Raw genomic sequence first — 9,128 nt, 5'->3', positions numbered from 1 at the left:
TAGGTATTACTTCAGTTTGTCCCCAAAATCAAGCAGCCATTATGGTTTAATTTATTACAGAGGTATTACCATCTGTGATATTTATAGCTAGGGTATGCCATACATTTTTAAGAGGTGCAAGTTCCACTTCTGGAACCTTCTCCTTTCTCCAGTCACTGCTACTGGACACACCAAGTGCACCCATACAGCTATTTTTTGGAAGTCCCATAGCAGTAAATGGAGAGCAAGTATGGCCACCCCTATATCAACCACTCTGTGCAAGGATCAGCAACCTCCGGCGCTCCAGCTGTTCTGAAGCTTCTTTTAACTTCTATGAGCGTTACAAGAACAGCCGATTGAGTGTGCATGCTGGGAGTTGTAGTTTCACAGCAGCTGGAGTGCCAAAGGTTACCGATCCCTGGCCTAGTGCAACCTGCTCAGCTATTTTTGGAAGTCCCATGATAGAAAAAAACTGGATTTTTGTACTTACCGTAAAATCTGTTTCTCTTCCGTTCATTGGGGGGACAGAGGCATTAAACATGGGTATAGCTATAGCCCACAAAGTGTGAGCTTCTCACCTTCAGCTATATCCTTCCTCCAGGGACTAAGCTAATCAGTTAGTGCAAAAGCAGTAGGAGAAGCAAGACAAAAAAAACACACACACTATGTACAAACCCAGAACCACACAGGCCAGAAAAAGCCCGTAAACAAGAACGGGTGGGAGCTGTGTCCCCCAATGAATGGAAGAGAAACAAATTTTACAGTAATTGCAAAAATCCAGTTCTCTCATCCGTATCATTGGAGGAGGAGGAGGAGAGACAGACACAGGCTTGACGATGGGACGTTACAGATCAGTCCCAAGGGTGGGCATAACAAGAAACCCTCCCGCCAATCAGAGAACCGCCGTCTGCAAAACTCTACGCCCCAGAGAAGCATCAGAAGACGCAAAGGTGTGCACTCTGTAAAACTTGGCAAAAGTGTTCAAAGACGACCAGGTCGCCGCCTTGCACAGCTGAAGGGCCGAAGCCCCGTGATGTACCGCCCAAGAGGCTCCCACTGCTAGAGCCAAATAAGCAGTCACCCGGAAGGGTGGGGCCCGGTTACTGATGCGGTACGCTTCTACAATGGCCAAACGAATCCATCAGGAAATGGAAGTTTTAGACGCAGCCAGCCCTAGTCTCAGTCCCTCTGGAATGGCGAACAGGGAATCTGTCTGCCGGAAGGATGGCATCTGGGACCGATAGATGCGAACGGCTTGTACCAAATCCAGAGTGTGGAGCGACTGCTCCTGAGGATAAGACAAAATGAAGGAAGACTAATCTCTTCATTTAGATGGAATGCCGACACAACCTTCAGAAGGAAGGACTGAACAGGGCGAAGGACTACTTTGTCCTGATGGAGGATGAGGAAAGGCGACTGACATGAAAGAGCCGTGAGTCTTGCACTGCTGAACATTAGTATTGAAACAGCAAGCATTCTGGCTCTCAAAGACCTGTTTCTGTGCCTTTAAAAAGTCCACCTCGCCTCCACTCATCAATCTAACTTAGTAGCACCTGTCCACCCCACAGTCAGTCAGACGCCAACTACTACCATGGGCAAGACCAAAAGAGCTGTCAAAAGACACCAGAGACAAAACTGTGGACCTCCACAAGGCTGGAAAGGGCTACAGGGCAATTGCCAAACAGCTTGGTGAAAATAGATCAACTGTTGGAGCAATTGTTAGAAATATAAGAGGCTAAAGACGACTGTCAGTCTCCCTCGGACTGGGGCTCCATGCAAAATCTCACCTCGAGGGGTATCACTGATGATAAGATAGGTGAGGAATCAGCCCAGAACTACAAGGGAGGAGCTGGTCAATGACATGAAGAGAGCTGGGACCACAGTTTCAAAGGTCACTGTCGGTAGAACACTACGCTGTCATGGTTTCATCATGCATTGCACAGAAGGTTCCCCTGCTCAAGTAATCACATGTCCAGGCCCGTCTGAAGTTTGCCAATGACCATCTGGATGATCCATAGGAGGCATGAGAAAGTCATGTGGTCAGATGAGACCAAAGTAGAACTTTTTGGTCTAAACTTCACTCGTCGTGTTTGGAGGAAAAAGAAGGATGAGTTGCATCCCAAGAACACCATCCCTACTGTGAAGATGTGTCGTGGCTGGGACAGCTACCCGAAGCACACAGCCAGGATAACCAAGGAGTGGCTCCAGTAGAAGCCTATCAAGGCTCTGGAGTGGCCTAGCCAGTCTCCAGACCTAAATCCAATAGAACATCTTTGGAGGGAGCCGAAACTCTGCGACAGCCCCGAAACCTGACAGATCTAGAGGAGATCTCTGGAGGAGTCGGCCAAAATCCCTGCTGCAGTGTGTGCAAACCTGGCCAAGAACTACAGGAAACGTTTGACCTCTGGAATTGCAAACAAAGGCGTCTGCACCAAATATTAACACTGATTTTCTCAGGTGTTCAAATACTTATGTTCAGCAGTGCAAGACAAATACATTCTTTAAAAAAAAAAAAATCATACAATGTAATTTCCTGCTCATTTTTTTTTATTGTCTGAGTGGGAATGTACCTACAATGTGATCTTCAGACCCCTCCATGATCACATTGTAGGTAAGTGGGAGAACTTGCAAAATCACAGGGTGTTCAAATACTTCTGTTCCTCACTGTAGCTGGAGCTCACACTTTTTTTGGGGGGGGGGGGGGGGGACACGGGACCATGGGACATCCTAAAGCAGTCCACAAGGAGGGGGAAAAAAAATAATAAAAAATCCATGCCCATGGCATAGCACTCTCGAGAATGCTTAATGCACTGCTGCCTGCAAGACCCGAAGCAGCACTGGCGATGCCTAGGAAGCACCTGGCAAAAAAACTTGGTGAACGTGCGGCAGGAAGACAAAGGCGCTGCCTTATACAACCGTGAAACTGATGCAGGGTGAAACCTGTATCTCATGAAAAGCTGACCTCTGGTCAGATGTCCCGAAATCCACTGGGCGGTGTCTTGCCCTGGGAGCAGAATGCCTAAGCAGCCGCCAACGGATACACCTGGAACACCCCTTGGAGACCATTAAGCTCTTCCAAGGACCTCCAAAAATGACCCGGTAAAAATCCACACGGCGGAAGAGCCAGTCATGGACAAGCAAACCTCAGAGCTTGAATTCATTCTGATGGAGAGCTCACTCTCTCAAGTGTGAGGGAGATGGAAAAAGAAGGGAAAACAATGTCCTGTCAATGTGGAAGGCGGCGACTACCGTCAGCAAAAAGAAGGTAATAGGCTGAGCTATGCCCTATGAGAGTACCTGATAAGAAAAACGTACTTACAAGAAAGGCACTCCCAAATTCGTTGGGTGGAAAAACCAGCCCCCAGGAATGCCACCTTTCCAGAAATAAAAAGAGGGGAAGAAGACTCACAGAGAGGGGTCATGTTCCTCACTGAAACACCAAACGACCCATGATGGTACCTGGCCCTCACCCTGGATGTTGATGACTTTTAAAAATGTACATCAGGCATCCTCAAACTGTGGCCCTCCAGCTGTTGCAAAACTACAACTCCCAGCTTGCCCGAACAGCCTACAGCAGGGCATTGTGGGAGTTGTAGGTTTACAACAGTTGGAGGGCTGCAGTTTGAGGATGCCTGATGTACGTACAAGAAGGCGCCATCAACTCTGAAAGCCACCAGGTTGAAGATCCCGCCACCCGAAATGCCGCATTCCTAGAAATAAAAAAAAAAAAAAGGGAGAGGTCGCTGGGACGAAGCCAGCTGCTGGCCACAAGTGTGGAAGTAGAACCATAATCCAGGTCCACAGGATCCTCCTCTGGTTAAAGAACACCCCTTAGAAAGCGGTAAATTGGTAGACTAATGCCCCTAGAGCCTTCGGGCTTGTGGTGAGACTTCTAGCGAGAGAAGCTGCTTGAGAAACTACTGAGAAAAAAAAATCCCTGAGCCAGGCATGCCCAACTGCAGGTCAAAGAACCAATACCTTGGATAAAGGTAGAAGCAAAAACCGATGTGAGCATCACCGGTGATGGAAAGCCCCATAAGTGACATATATTGACCATGCAGAGACACTGCCTGGAAGGGCAGATGACCAAGATAAGAGAATACTCCTCGTGGAAAAAAAAATAGATCCCGGATTCCATTGCTACCGGTTAAGTAGATCGAAGGGGGAAGATGGTCAGCCATTCAGCTAGAGGAAGGACAGGAAAGAAAAGGGTGTTCCGTTCCAGGATCAAAACCCCTACCAGTAGTGGCAAGGCGTGACAGACACCCGCTCTGCCCGTAGTCCACCCCCGGAATGAGCAGTGAAAGGAAAGACCACCAATGGCTTGAGGAGACACAGACAGTAATCATATCTGAAGAAAGGTATCACTGTAGTGGTAGATGAGTGACCAAGGGGGGGAGCTGGATACTTACCCAACCCAGACTACTCACCTGCCTTCATTTGTGTTCACCCTTCTGACATGGACCAGCAGAGCCACCTCTTCAGTCCCTGGCACAAGTGACAGGGATCGGGTTGAAGGGCAGGAACAGGTGGCCCTATGGCTGGGGGGCAGCAGGAAGGTCAAGCGGTGGAATAAGTGTCACCAGCCAGCGCGCGCCCCCCCCCCCCCCCCCCCCCCCGGGATGCAGAGCTCTTAGTAGTCTTTGAATTGACCCCCCAACCTAAAAGGAAAATAAAAAATAACAGCCACCCTGCAGAGTGGGTCTGCCTCCTACGACACTAAGCTAAAAACTGACATGCTCTCTCCAGGCTGGAGAAGGTATAGCCTGCAGGGGAGGAGCCAAGTCTTTTTTCAGCCTAGTGTCGCCTCCTAGTGGCAGCAGCAGCTATACCCACGGTCCTGTGTCCTCCCAATTTTACCAGCGAGAAAAAAAAAAAAAAAAACTTATGAAAATCTGTGCACATTTTCTACGTAAACCCACCACCTTGTGCTGCAGCATTACCACCCTGTATAAATGGATCCTATAGACTTGCTCTCCGCTTTAAGTCTCGAGCAGTCAGCGCAGCCCCCCTCCCAACTATGAGGCCAAGTGTATACGTGGCAGACGTGCCGTGGATTTTACATGGTCATTTCTGCAGCGGGTAACAGTACAAGGTAAGTCATTATGATTTTCCAAAATCTCATCCACATGTTGCACATTTTTTAATTTGCAGCATGTAACTTATTTCATGCATTTTGCGGTAGAATGGCCCCAGAAGTCTTCCGCCATGTCTGAACATACTCTTACAGTTACATGAACTGCAGTCTGTAATTGCTCAAGTCGGGACACTGCGTCCTTCGGAGATCTATAGGAAAAGCAGAGGTGAAGTAATGCGCGCTTCCTTATTAAAGACTAGAACACGCCATAGAATTCTGCATAATTTTTATTTTAAAATAAAAATATAATTGGACTCACATATGAACAGAAACGAACAAGAGTGACAAACTGATGCCAGGAGCCACTGGTCAGTCACCATGAAATGGGGGCTCCGTCCTGCTGAAGTAATAGACCGATGTCCCCATCTCACATTAAAGAGGTTCTCCAGGATTAGTGGGGGGGGGGGGGGGGGAACTGCGCCACTCTGGTCCACAGGCTGTGCCTGGTATTGCAGCTCAGCCCCAATTACAGGATTACTCTGCCACTTGTTGTGCTGTTGCATCTCTCCACGCCAAAAGGCGGACAGAGTGGTACAATGGCCAAGATAAGTGTTTGACAAGTGTACAGAAGTAGGAAAACTTGACTACTTTCTTCCAAAAGCAGCGCCACACTGATCTACAGGTTGTATGTGGTGTTGCAGCTCAACCTCTATTTCCATGCAGCTAAGCTGCAATACCAAACACCTAGCACTGTTTGTGGCAGAACACAGCCATGTTTTTCTAATCCTGCACTATCCCTTTAAAATGAATAGGGGTGAACTGCAATGCCATTTTTCTACTTAAGTTGTGAACAACCCCTTTAAAGGGTTACCGAGTTTTCACAAAGCTTCTATGTTCAAGACCTATCAAAAGTTGATTGGTGGGGGTCTGATTGCTGAGACCCTCACATATTGCGCACTCTCTCTCCTCGCTGCAGGAGACGGGCTCAATAGGAAATCTATGGGCCTGTCTCAATTTTGCCCCGACAGCAGTCTAGCGATCGGTGGGGGGTATCTGCACTCAGGCCCCCCTGATCAAAACTTTTGATCGGTCTGACCTATCAAAGGGTCACAGAGTTTTCAGAAAGGTTTAAACTACGAGCCAAGCCCCGACTGTGCACATTGTGAGGGTGAACCTTGAGCCTCCCATGCAGTCCTCATCTAACCCACAAGAGTGACCTCCTCCTCCTCCTTCGCGCAGTCACCTGGTCCGGGCCCACACAGCACATGGATTTCCACACGTGACAGAAATGGCAGGCACCCGGCTCGCCTGCCATAAGCCCTTTCCACATGTATACAGAGTAACACTGTGCTCCGAAGACATCACCTTCTCACTAAAAAAAACAGTTTTGCATGCTAAAAACAAAACTGCTGGGGTGTCTTTGGGTTGGATTTTTTACGCTGAATTTGCGGGTGGGTATTGCTACTTCTATGGACATTACATATGGCAGATCGTTGCAAGAAGGTCCTGCATCTTAATGGGGTTGTCCGCTTTTTACTACTGGCAACCTATCCTCAGGAAAGGTAATAAATATCAGATAGTCAGGGGTCTTCCAAGCGCTGCCGTCTCTGCTCTCCACAGCAATTGCAGTGGTCACCCAGTGTCATTACAAGTATGGCATCCGCATTCACTTCTATGGGACGGCTCTGTAGTATTCACCTGAACAGACGGAGCCATCCCATAGAAGCGAATGGAGACGCCATCCTTCTAATTACAGAGAAGGCAGGACTCGTATGAGCTGATCGGCGGCAGTGCTGGGAGTCAGACCCCCGCGCTGATCTATCCTGAGGATAAGTCGTCAATAATAAATAAAAAAAGCAGACAACCCCTTTAAGGGTGTGTTAAGACGGAAGATTTTGGCGCCAGGATTAGATACCGAATCTGCCATGGGAGGCCGCACCATAGTTCATGCCGCCGGGGATTTTTTTCCGCTTTGTTTTAAAGATGGCGTATAGGTCCATTCTTGGCGCTGTTACCGCACAGACCCCTTGCAAAGATGTGGTGGGGGCCTGGTCACCGATCAGTACTAAACGTAGTTCTGCAGTGGGGAAAGGGGGGGGGGGGGGGGGGGGGGGTGTCGAGGGACATGATACATGTGGTGCATTTTAATCGCAGGTAAAATCCTCTGCCTGAACATACACTAAAAGGGGGATCAGAGTTTTTTTTTGGGCTTTTTTGCTCCAATAATCCCAACTAGTCCTAAACAATAAAGTTGTAATTTCAAAAAGTGGCTTCGTTTTCTAATTTGCCTGTGACGTGAAATTTTCTTCCTGCTCTAGTGACGTCCTGTATGGTGATCACAGGGTCTACGTGATGATAGTCCCAGCCTAGTAGATGGGTCGTCACTAGTCCCATCGTGGGTATACAGTGCCTGGAATGCATGTGAGATAACAGATTTTGCCCCCCGTACTAGCAGGTCAGCACTGACAACAAGTGGCGCATGATGGGAACGCAGGTGTCGGACACTGGTCTTGTGTTTCTTAAAAGGGGTTGTGCAGAATTAGAGGAAAACATGGTGACGTCATTTCAAAATCAGACCATCACCTATCCATAGGTGGTACCCGGTATTGCAGGTCAGCTCCATGGAAATGAATGGGGCTGAGATATAATACCGCACACAACCTGTGGACAGGGGTAGTGCTGTTTTTTTTAAAGAAAGCCATCTTTTTCTAGTCCTCAACAATCCCTTTCCGCCCCGCCGCGTTCCCCCCCCACATTGATTGACAGGGCCAGGCAATGTAAATGTGATCACGCCTGGCCCTGACTTCTAGTCAAAGTGCAGAGGGAGCAAAGCCTCTAGGTGTAACGGTAACGCCCCCGTTGCTCCTAGAGGCTCATTTGCATATATTAAAACTTTATTTTTCTCAGCAATGCGGACACATATGAACATGGGACCAACACAGATGTCTTCAGCTGCCAAGTGCACATGTAACAGGTCAGCCAGTGTAATAGGTACAAAACTGCTGACAGATGCCCTTCAATTCTGGACAACCACCATCAGGTTTCTCCAAACGTCAAACGATCTTTACTCCTAATAAACTACCCACATCTCTTTCCTTAAAAGCAAGAGCATAATACAGGTGTCGCTAGCGGCAGTCTGTATTCTTCACATCAGTTATCTCCAACGTTTGTGAAACTACAGCTCCCAGCATACCCCTGACAGAGTTGTAGTTTTAACACGCAGAGAGCCCCCTAACGCTGTATAGGGAGAAGGGCCTGGATAAGGCCCCTATATCTGCAGCAGCACACAACACAAAAACTAAATTTTCCCTATTGCTGCCAGTGCAATTGCTACACGTTAGAAAAATCGCTCAAAAGGCAATTCCATAATTGGTGGCTCCAAGGGTAAAGCTGTATTGAATGAAAGGTCAAAGATGGACCACATGGGAGGCTACAGAGTTAACCGGCTCCTCAGTTACTGCAAAAAAAATAAAATCATCCTCTCCACGGGGGTAAGACAAGTATCAAATTAGCAAGGACATAATCCCGTTTTCCACCCACTTTCACAATTTTCACACAAAAAAAATAAAAATAAATCACTAGTGTTAAAAGGGTTATTTTTAGTCCTTAAATCGAAAAAACCTTGTTCAAAAAGTGCAGGAATTGCTTTAAGCCCTCCAGCCATCAGTCATCAATAGGCACCTCGGGGAGCATAGCTGAAGCCCATGGGGGAAGGGAGGGGGCGGTATTATTAAATCGGCAACCAAACTTAGCCTGTTGAAGCGCAGGGGGTTAAGTGCCTCGCTTGTAAATGATGGACAGCAAGTCCTAGAGCCCCTCCATCGTCCACCACCCCCCCCCCAAAAAAAAAAAAAAGTTGCCGCCATTTACAGCATGTTCCACTCTTACACTTATTAGCTTCTGTGGATTCGTTAAAAAATATCTATAAATAAATAAAAGACGGACGTTCATGCCATAAAAAAGGGGCCTGTTTTTTGCTAGAAGAATGGATTTTCTTTGATCGTCTCCTGAAAATTTAAGAAGAAGAAAAAAAAAAAAAAAAAAAAAAAAAAAAAAAAAAAAGGGGGGGGGG

Source organism: Bufo gargarizans, chromosome 9 (genome assembly GCF_014858855.1).
Source record: "Bufo gargarizans isolate SCDJY-AF-19 chromosome 9, ASM1485885v1, whole genome shotgun sequence".
Taxonomy (NCBI): Eukaryota; Metazoa; Chordata; class Amphibia; order Anura; family Bufonidae; genus Bufo; species Bufo gargarizans.
This window is presented reverse-complemented; position numbering follows the sequence as displayed.